The sequence below is a fragment of the Triticum dicoccoides genome, chromosome 2B (genome assembly GCF_002162155.2).
Source record: "Triticum dicoccoides isolate Atlit2015 ecotype Zavitan chromosome 2B, WEW_v2.0, whole genome shotgun sequence".
In the NCBI taxonomy this organism is placed as follows: Eukaryota; Viridiplantae; Streptophyta; class Magnoliopsida; order Poales; family Poaceae; genus Triticum; species Triticum dicoccoides.
In genome coordinates, this window is record NC_041383.1 from 614571733 (window position 1) to 614581369 (window position 9637).

Consider the following 9637-nt stretch of genomic DNA (forward strand, 5'->3'; position numbering starts at 1 on the left):
CCAAAACCCCCACTATATATAGGGGAAGGGGAGAGGGGGCCGGCCCCCTCCAGATCCCATCTAGAGGGGAGGGGCGGCGGCCAGGAGGGGGAGACTTGCCCCCCAAGCAAGGTGGAGGCGCCCCCTCCCCTAGGGTTTTCAACCCTAGGCGCCTTGGGCCCTTGGGGAGGGGCGCACCAGCCCACTATGGGCTGGTTCCCTCCCATATTCAGCCCATTAAGTCCCTCGGGGCAGGTGGCCCCACCTGGTGGACCCCCGGACACCTTTCGGTGGTCCCGGTACAATACCGATAACCCCCGAAACTATTCTGGTGACTGAAACTGGACTTCCCATATATAAATATTTACCTCCGGACCATTCCGGAACTCCTCGTGACGTCCGGGATCTCATCCAGGACTCCGAACAACATTCGGTAACCACATACAAACTTCCTTTATAACCCTAGCATCATCGAACCTTAAGTGTGTAGACCCTACGGGTTCGGGAACCATGCAGACATGATCGAGACGTTCTCCGGTCAATAACCAACAGCGGGATTTGGATACCCATGTTGGCTCCCACATGTTCCACGATGATCTCATTGGATGAACCACGATGTCAAGGATTCAAGCAATCCCGTATACAATTCCTTTTGTCAATCGGTACGTTACTTGCCCGAGATTCGATCGTCGGTATCCCAATACCTCGTTCAATCTCGTTACTCGCAAGTCACTTTACTTGTTCCGTAATGCATGATCCCGTGACTAACTACTTAGTCACATTGAGCTCATTATGATGATGCATTACCGAGTGGGCCCAGAGATACGTCTCCGTCATACGGAGTGACAAATCCCAGTCTCGATTCGTGCCAACCCAACAGACACTTTCGGAGATACCTGTAATGCACATTTATAGTCACCCGGTTATGTTGTGACGTTTGGTACATCGAAAGCATGCCTACGGTATCCGGGAGTTACACAATCTCATGGTCTAAGAAACTGATACTTAACATTAGAAAAGCTTTAGCAAACGAACTACACGATCTTGTGCTATGCTTAGGATTGGGTCTTGTCCATCACATCATTCTCCTAATGATGTGATCCCGTTATCAATGACATCCAATGTCCATGGTCAGGAAACCATGACCATCTGTTGATCAACGAGCTAGTCAACTAGAGGCTCACTAGGGACATGTTCTGGTCTATGTATTCACACATGTATTACGGTTTCCAGTTAATACAATTATAGCATGAACAATAGATAATTATCATGAACGAGGAAGTACAATAATAACCATTTTATTATTGCCCTTAGGGCATATTTCCAACAAGGCCGTGGCGGCGCGCTGGTGGAGGGGGAGGTCGCGGCGGCGGATTAGATCGGGGGCATGGTCGGGGACGACAGGCTTAGTTGGGCTTTCCTGTGTCTAGTTTGCAGATTCGCCAGATCGCCCCTTATAGGACCGATAGTAACAGAATAATTATTCTGTTACTAGTAACAAAATAGCCCTGCCCTATATATACTAGTAGAACGCCTGTGCGTTGCCATGGGCCTTCAATTTTTCCTTTTCAATTGCACATATATGAATACAATGCACATCTCTTTGTGTCTACCACCCTCCATCTCTCTCTCTCCTACCTTCTCCGAGTCTCACCCTGTCTCTCTTTTCTTTTCCTTTTCAATTGCACATATATGAATACAATGCACATCTCTTTGTGTCTACCACCCTCCATCTCTCTCCCATTCTCTCTCCTACCTTCTCTGAGTCTCACCCTGTCTCTCTTTGCTCTCACACACTAAACCCTTTCCCTCGACTCAAAACTTAATTTTTGGCTTAACTCAATTTTGCTCAGTGTTAACGTTCGGCAGCTACAGTAAACATCCTAGAAGGTCAAACATTAAATTGAAATTTTAACCTTTATACAGGCTAAGATAACTTTTAGAACTTCTGGATCACACAAATTAATGATTATAATCTGTACAACAACAAAAATGACTTGACATTGTAAACTTTTTAATCCATGGCTAGACTTACATGAGCACCATTGCATTAGTTCTGATACTTATTATTGCCTATATTATACTTTTGTTATTTCTAGAGAAGATATCCACAACTAATAAGTAAAGATTTTAAGAAAAATTATCAAAATCACCGTATCATGGAAATGACATACACAGATGGACCATGGGAAAAATAGTACTAAAAGACATGTACGCAAGAATTTCTTAGAGGTTGATCATTGCATCGTGACAAGAGCTCACCTTTCCTAGACCGGCAAGATTCAAAGCAACAAGCCATAGATGTTTGGTTCATGCCTGACACTTCCCCTGTTGGTGCCGCCACCTAGCGTCCAAGCTTGCTTTCTTCACTTTTACTTTGTTCATGCCACCCCCCAATCCAATCAACAGATGAGTTGATTGCCCATCCGGCCACTTCTCTGTTTCCTGTCAAGCAAGCATGGACGGTGTGTTGGAAAAACATCATAGAACATGTAAGCATCACATCACTGGCATAGACCCTACAATTCAAGAGTCCAAAAATAAAATAGATGTTGTAAGACTACTTTCAAGATAAAAACTCTTAAATTCATCATAAAAAGGATTGATTGATTGGTTTTAATACTGCACACACAACCATGTGTGCATATGATTAAAGCACATGAGAGAAATATCTCTTTGGACAAAAAACTTATATAGAACATTCCATGGTAGATGACTAATAAAAAGGAACAAACAAACCAATGAACTCTGATCTGATGAGAAGAAATAAACAAACAACCATTTCTAAAATGTAAAAGAAACTAACACTCTCGGTAAAAGAAACTAAAAGTTGCTGACAAGCATTACATGTATATAGAACAAAGATTTATTCACTCTAAATTTTACAAAAATTTGGCTCTTGTAGGAGGATGCTTTTTAGAACTTATTACTGGCCAACTAAATAACAATGCATTAAATAGCACACCGCCTATATCCGCCTAGATAAATACACATGTGTTGGCACGGAATAACAAAAAAATAGCTTATGCAATTTTGCACCGATCAAACAAATTTGGCATAATTCGGATATGTGTTGAATATGATGTCATGCATATTTTAATATTTAACATTTTGATGCTAAGACAAACAAATCTTTCATTTCTTATACACTATCTGATTACAGATAACAACTACTCGTCTGCAAAGATGGAATGTGAAAAACAATGTGTGCCCTCTAACATGTAAGAAATAGCAACACTAAAATCACAATCTGAAGTTGCAAAGACACTTCAGAACAATGACTTGCGTGAAAACCACACACACACATTTACTCTTGACGATCAGGATATGGTAGCACATACCTTTCTCGTCTCCATACACTTCAAAAACTCTGATCTCGAGGAAAAGTAATTATGCCAATAGCATTCTACGTTTTTTGTACAAATTAGGCAATGGACATAAAGTGAATTTCCACCAAAGAAGGGAAGCACAATGCAATTAATGCCAATAGTAAGCAATATATGCTCCCTCTACAACTTAGATAGACTGGAACATATTTTCTACCAAAGACGGGAGGCCCAATCTCATACTCACTATGCAACGCTAAAGGTCATTAGTGTTCACCACAAGAGTTAATAACATTCCATCATGCTAAAGATCATTTAGTTTATAACTGGCAACAGCTAGCCTTCCCTGTGAACGTCTCCAAAGACGTAACATTTTGTGAAGTGACTCAAGTATCTAGTTAATCAGGCAAACAACAATATTCCTTGCAAGAATTAAATATCAAGTTGCAAAATTTGTATTACCACGTTTGAATACTCAAGGCATATTATGTTACTGACATGGCTAGATAATTACCTAGTTTTCTCAACCTTAGCACAAAAATCAATGTAAGCAATTTTGAAACAATATGTACTAAATCATTAAACCAAGAATATATATTTCATTCTGGTTGAGCACCTCGGTAATTAGGTGCAGACAACATTTTAGGAAGTGTTACCATTCCATAGAAAAATGATCATCTCATAATTTAAAAGCAGCAGCATATATATGCAGCTTGCAAATTTGATACCTCATCGAATGGCAGTTTATTGGTCAGCAACTCCCACAGGACGATGCCATAGCAGTAAACATCCACTTTATTTGTGTAGTGATTTTTTCGCCATGTTGAAGTGTGACAGTGTTGTATAACTGCAACAACATAAGACAACGTGTCAGGTTTTGGAACCACGGGGATCAGTGCTAGAGCATCAGATTTATCTTTGTATAGAAGGTCCTAAAATCAGTTAGCTCTAGAAACTTTAGGCGGGAAATTATCGAGAGGGCATACAAATTGAAGTATAATAATTTCAAAAATCAACTCGAGAAACTACAACCAGGAACAATTTTGTTCTGTCTTCAGTTCATAATTTATTAATATTGACTATCTAGTGCGGAAAAGAGTGATTTATAACCTCTGTGGCCATCCATCGGTATGTCCCAGTTTCTTTCGTCATCATTTCGGCCACAGTTTCCTCTCGTGCAAGCCCAAAATCGGTAAGCTTCAGCTTTTTACGATTTGTAGTAAGCAAAAAATTATCTGCACACACAAAACTTTTATTAGGACGCATAAAAGCATAAAAAGTGTGACAGAGCAGCTTTGACAGAAAGGAACAAAACAACTACTGGAAGAACCTAGTGGTGGCCTCGCGCTCGCCTTTTGAGACAGAAATCTCGTCAGCAAATTCGACATGTGTAACAGTCGCCTGCAACCACGCTCGCCTTGTCGGACCATCTGCTCTTCGCTGCTCAAGATCGCGTCCACCTAGAGGGCCTAGTTGCTAGCCGCGCTCCCTTGAATGGAGCCTTGCCTTCACATTCTTCATGAATGACAGAGTAGTTGCAGCAAAGTGGCACTTGCAAAGGAACAAACGGCATGCGCCAGCAAAACACGAGAGATTTGTTAAATACATAATTACCAAAAAAATCAACATAACGGATGTTTTGTTGCAATCAGGGGGGGGGTCTAGTGGTGAACCTTCCCTGATGCACTACTTTCCCATGGTTTTAAAATTTTATAAACAATGTAAACTTTTTAAAGAAACTCACCTCCCTTTAATATTAAGAAAGGAAATAAAGGAAAAGAGGTTGTACGTTGCAACAGGGGACATATATATATATTTTGGGGTTCAAAAACAACTTATGTATGGCATGTTTATTGATTTGCCAGAAATTGTAGAATAATGAAGCCTAAATAACAAAATATATTTCGCGGTAAGTTATTGTATATGCCTAAACAACTTATATATTTTGTAGAATAATAACAAAATATAAGCCTAAACAACTTATATATTTTGTGGTAATCTGAGTAATCAAAGTAATAAATATATTTTGTAGAATAATGAAGCCTAAATAACAAAACAGGGGACATATATATATTTTACGGTTCATTACCAAATTATATATGACAGAAATTGCAGAATAATGAAGCCTAAATAACAATGCATCGGGACAAATAAAATCATTTTTATGAAGTAAAAAAACTCTGAGCCAACATTTCAAGTTATTTAGATGTTGAGCTTAGTGCTAACGCGTCGTTGTGCATAGTACTATTGTTAGAGTACGTAATTGGCCTAATGTGCCCATTAGTCTTAGGGTTAATTAGAGATAAGGGTCGCTTGCTTAGGGGTCAAGTAAGCCTTGCTTGGGAGTCAAGTAAACCTCTCTATATAAAGAGAGGAGATGTATCAATCTAATCAAGCAAGAATTAAGAAGGAAATCCCCTCCCTCTTGGCCGGCCGTGGGCAGGGTTAATTAGAGATAAGGGTCACTTGCTTAGGGGTCAAGTAAACCTTGCTTGGGAGTCAAGTAAACCTCTCTATATAAAGAGAGGAGATGTATCAATCTAATCAAGCAAGAATTAAGAAGAAAATCCCTTCCCTCTTGCCCGGCCGTGGGCAAAAAGGCCCCCGGCCGGCCCTCTCGCGCCCTCCTTCTAGCAGCGCCATAACTGTTTGGTATCAGCTAGCTTCGGTTCGATCATGTCTTTTCCGCCGCCAACCCCCTCCCTCCCGCTGCCAACCTCCACCATCGTGCCGCTGCCCATCACCTCCGCGCCACTGGACTCCACCGTCGGTGCCTCCACTGGCCAGATGCCTCCCTCCACCGCGCCCCCTCCGCCGTCTTCACCCCGGAGCAGGTCACTGGGGTCCTCAACGACCTGGTCACAGTGGTCCAGGGGATCCGGCTGTACTTAGCCTGTCCCTACGGGCCGCCGCCACCCCCGCCGCTGGCCGCCACCATCGGCCCACCGGCCCTACCATGGTACCCGCCACCCGCGGCGCTCGCGGGGCCGCTGCAGCCCCAGCTGCAGCTGCAGCCGCCGCCCGCTGCCACCCCACTATGGTTGAACTGGCCGTCGCCGACCCTCGCGGCGCCCCCCGCGCCTATCGGCGCCCCCGCGCCGCCGTGGCTGCCGTGGCAGCCGCCGCACTAGGCGGCCTCCTCCCGGCCCTGGCTGTGGCAGCCGCCGCTCCTGGCGGCCTCCGCCGCGCCCGGCGCTCCGCCGCAGCAGCCGCCATCCACCGCCATCACCGCCTCGCCCTGCCTGAAGTGGCAGCTGTCGCTCCTGGTGGCCTCCGTCGCGCCGGCGCTCCGCTGCAGCAGCCACTGCCGGTCAGCTCCGGCCCCGCATCAACCGCTCCGGCGGGAGTCCCGATCCACCAGATCAAGTTCCCACCGTCGCCATCACCGCTTCCCCAGGGCGTCCCCATCCAGCAGATCAAGTTCCCGCCGTCGCCGTCACCGCTTCCGGCTTGGATCATTGCCCGCCATGAGTCGGTAGGGGTGAGGCTGCAGGCTGCTGCACACGGCCTCCTAGCGCGTTGGCGTGTGCCGGAGATTCATGGTTTGCAGCTGCAGCTCCTCCCAGCTGCGCTTCGCTGCGCAAAGGACCTCGCTCTCGTCCGCTGCATCGGGGATCTTGGGCATGTTGTTTTTCCCGCGGGCAGCGACCTCAAAGTCTGTGACATCAGCGGTTGGGGGGGGGGGTGCACCCCTCCTCGTCATTCTCCATAGCAAGCCCTACACTCTTTCCTGTGCGGTGCAGGCCAACAGCCGTCCGACAGGGAGAAGGCATGGTATTCACCGCCAGGAGCGCACCGCGTAGCACCACTGCATTATGCCACCGGCCGCCACGAGGGCGCCTCTGCTGGTCACTCTTGCGACCACTTCCAGGTGGTCATACACATGCACTCCTTTTGTCCAAGTGGTGTTCATGGGATCCAGGTGGCTGTACATGTGCACGTCCGACGTGCGGATGGTGTCCACTTTTTGTTAAGGGGTCCAAAATAAAGCGTCCCAGTCCATTTCAGGTTGAGAATAATAAAACAAGCCGAGATGTAAAAGGCTTGTTTTTAGGTGCTAGGTTTGTGTTGCGTCGAGTCATGGTTATAAGTTGGTTAGGCTGCAGCTCGAGGACAAGCTGCATGTCCAGGTGGGGTGTAGTGTTAGAGTACGTAATGGGCCTAATGGGCCCATTAGTCTTAGGATTAATTAGAGATGAGGGTCGCTTGCTTAGGGGTCAAGTAAGCCTTGCTTGGGAGTCAAGTAAACCTCTCTATATAATAAGAGGAGATGTATCAATCTAATCAAGTAAGAATTAAGAAAGAAATCCCTTCCCTCTTGCCCGGCCGTGGGCAAAAAGGCCCCCGGCCGGCCCTCTCGCGCCCTCCTTCTAGCAGCGCCATAACAACTATGTTATATTACACGGTGGTAGTGATACAAGCAAGTTGAAATTGAGTATTATGGACTAAACTCTTGCCTGAACTGTAACAAACAGCCCCAGAACCATGAACGATCAATCTAGATATTTATGTTACCTTCTAAAAGCAAGGCCCTTGAGTTTCTTCGGAGCGGACTGTTTTTTAAAACCAAACCAGCACTCGGGTATATAGAAACCATGCTATATGCAGACCACCCTAGAACTACATCCTTCTCTTGCATTTCTTCTAAAACTTCTCCAACATCAATGGGTGCTTCTACCTAAACCAAAAGGCGGTTCAATCTTCCTTCTGCAAAGGACAACCTTATTATAACAAATTTAAGAGGGAAAGAAATATAGGCAATCACTACCTACATGACACATCACAAAAGCCATATGCTTAATTACACCAGGAGCTCGATCACACAAAGTTTCACAGCTCAAACTTCTACACTCACCGGTCCATCCATCATCCATGGCGGATCCATCACATGCTTGGCTTCAAGTTTGGATGGTTTGCCACCTGCATCTCACACGACATGTCACACTGCATCCATGAATCAATCCAGTTAATGTTCCAGGACAGGAAAAAATTCAGAGTAAATCCATCGCTGCATGCATGGGTCGATCAGAGATGGTCGATCAATTGTTCAATCAGATGGATTACAAGTGAGAAGCAGTTGACTCAGATGGCGCACGGCGCATAGCTCGACCTTTGGATGTCTAATGGTCGCAAAACATAAAGGTGGGATGATTCCGTAACTATACTGAAGGTTTATGCGATTAAGACCACTGAAATATATACCTGATTGCGAGTATTTCTTCACGCCTTTGCTGGTGTTCCTCGGTGATGCGCAACAAATATCTCAGTAGACTGAAAAACAGCAAAGTCTGTTTGTTGTTGCTTGCCTGAAATCAGCAAACTCATGTACATATAATACTGGATTTGACACTGTTTTGTAGTGCTTCCAACTACTGATAGATATATAGAGTTCACCGAGTAGTACATGGTTATGAGTAAGATGATAGTTTAAGAATCGAGGATCAATCATGCAACTTTGTTTCAAGCACAATACCAATTAAAAACCTCACATTGCTGTCACAAAAATACATAGAACAGTCTTTACAATTATGCCAAGAAAATTCAGTATGGATGTATGTTAAACTGGAGCTGTCGCAAGGTTCCGGTCTTGACCTCATGAACAAATTCGATCTCAAATTGTCTCGAGTCGCATGATTTACTGACGAAAAAAATTCAAAAACAGTGGCATAGAAATATATCAAAACAGAGATATTTTATCTTCCATGCGCTGCTGTGAAGAAACCAATCAAATATGAACCTGCTATTCGATATGGGATATAAAAAACACAATATGGAGCGTAGCTTGCTTTCTGTTTGAATTTTAGTCTGCTATCCTCAAGTTCAGATGCTATGATCTAGATGCATCTATGGAAGTAGCTTATAATGATGTATTTCCCTTCTGGATATGCTAAGTTTTACCTATCAATGTTCAGTACCAGTAGCAATTCGTACCATTCCATTGGGGGTGCAGCTACTCCAGTGCCTAGCTAGAGAGCAGTTGCATTGGCCTTCTTTTTCACCGGATTGATTCTTTCCAAATCAGACACGGGTCTCGCGCGCGAGCACAACGCCGTTCACGGCCCGCAGCCCCTGAAGCAAGTTGTTGACGCCCGCATCGTCAAGCTGCAGCCGCCGTTGCTGGCTCCAGGACAGCACCTAATAGAGGCGGAGGTGTCCCGATCTTTCGATGAGATTATAACTATCGATTAGGTGAAGATGACTTTGACGATCCGACTACAAACGTGCACGACGTTGCGCCTTAGCAATCGCTAAACCAACTCCGAGAGGTTATTGACCACGCCGGAGCACAATCAACCTGACTACGAAGGTCTATTCCTGGAAGCAATCGAAGA

General features: G+C 44.8%; 1 long non-coding RNA gene across 1 annotated transcript; it reads right to left on the minus strand.

Moving 5' to 3' along the window:
* Positions 1-7763: 7763 nt before the first annotated feature.
* On the minus strand, positions 7764-9436 carry LOC119368116. Its single transcript, XR_005176536.1, has 4 exons — positions 9237-9436; positions 8508-8611; positions 8161-8249; positions 7764-8012 (listed from the first exon to the last, which is right to left on the minus strand). It is a non-coding gene; the product is annotated as an uncharacterized LOC119368116 (long non-coding RNA).
* Positions 9437-9637: the final 201 nt, after the last annotated feature.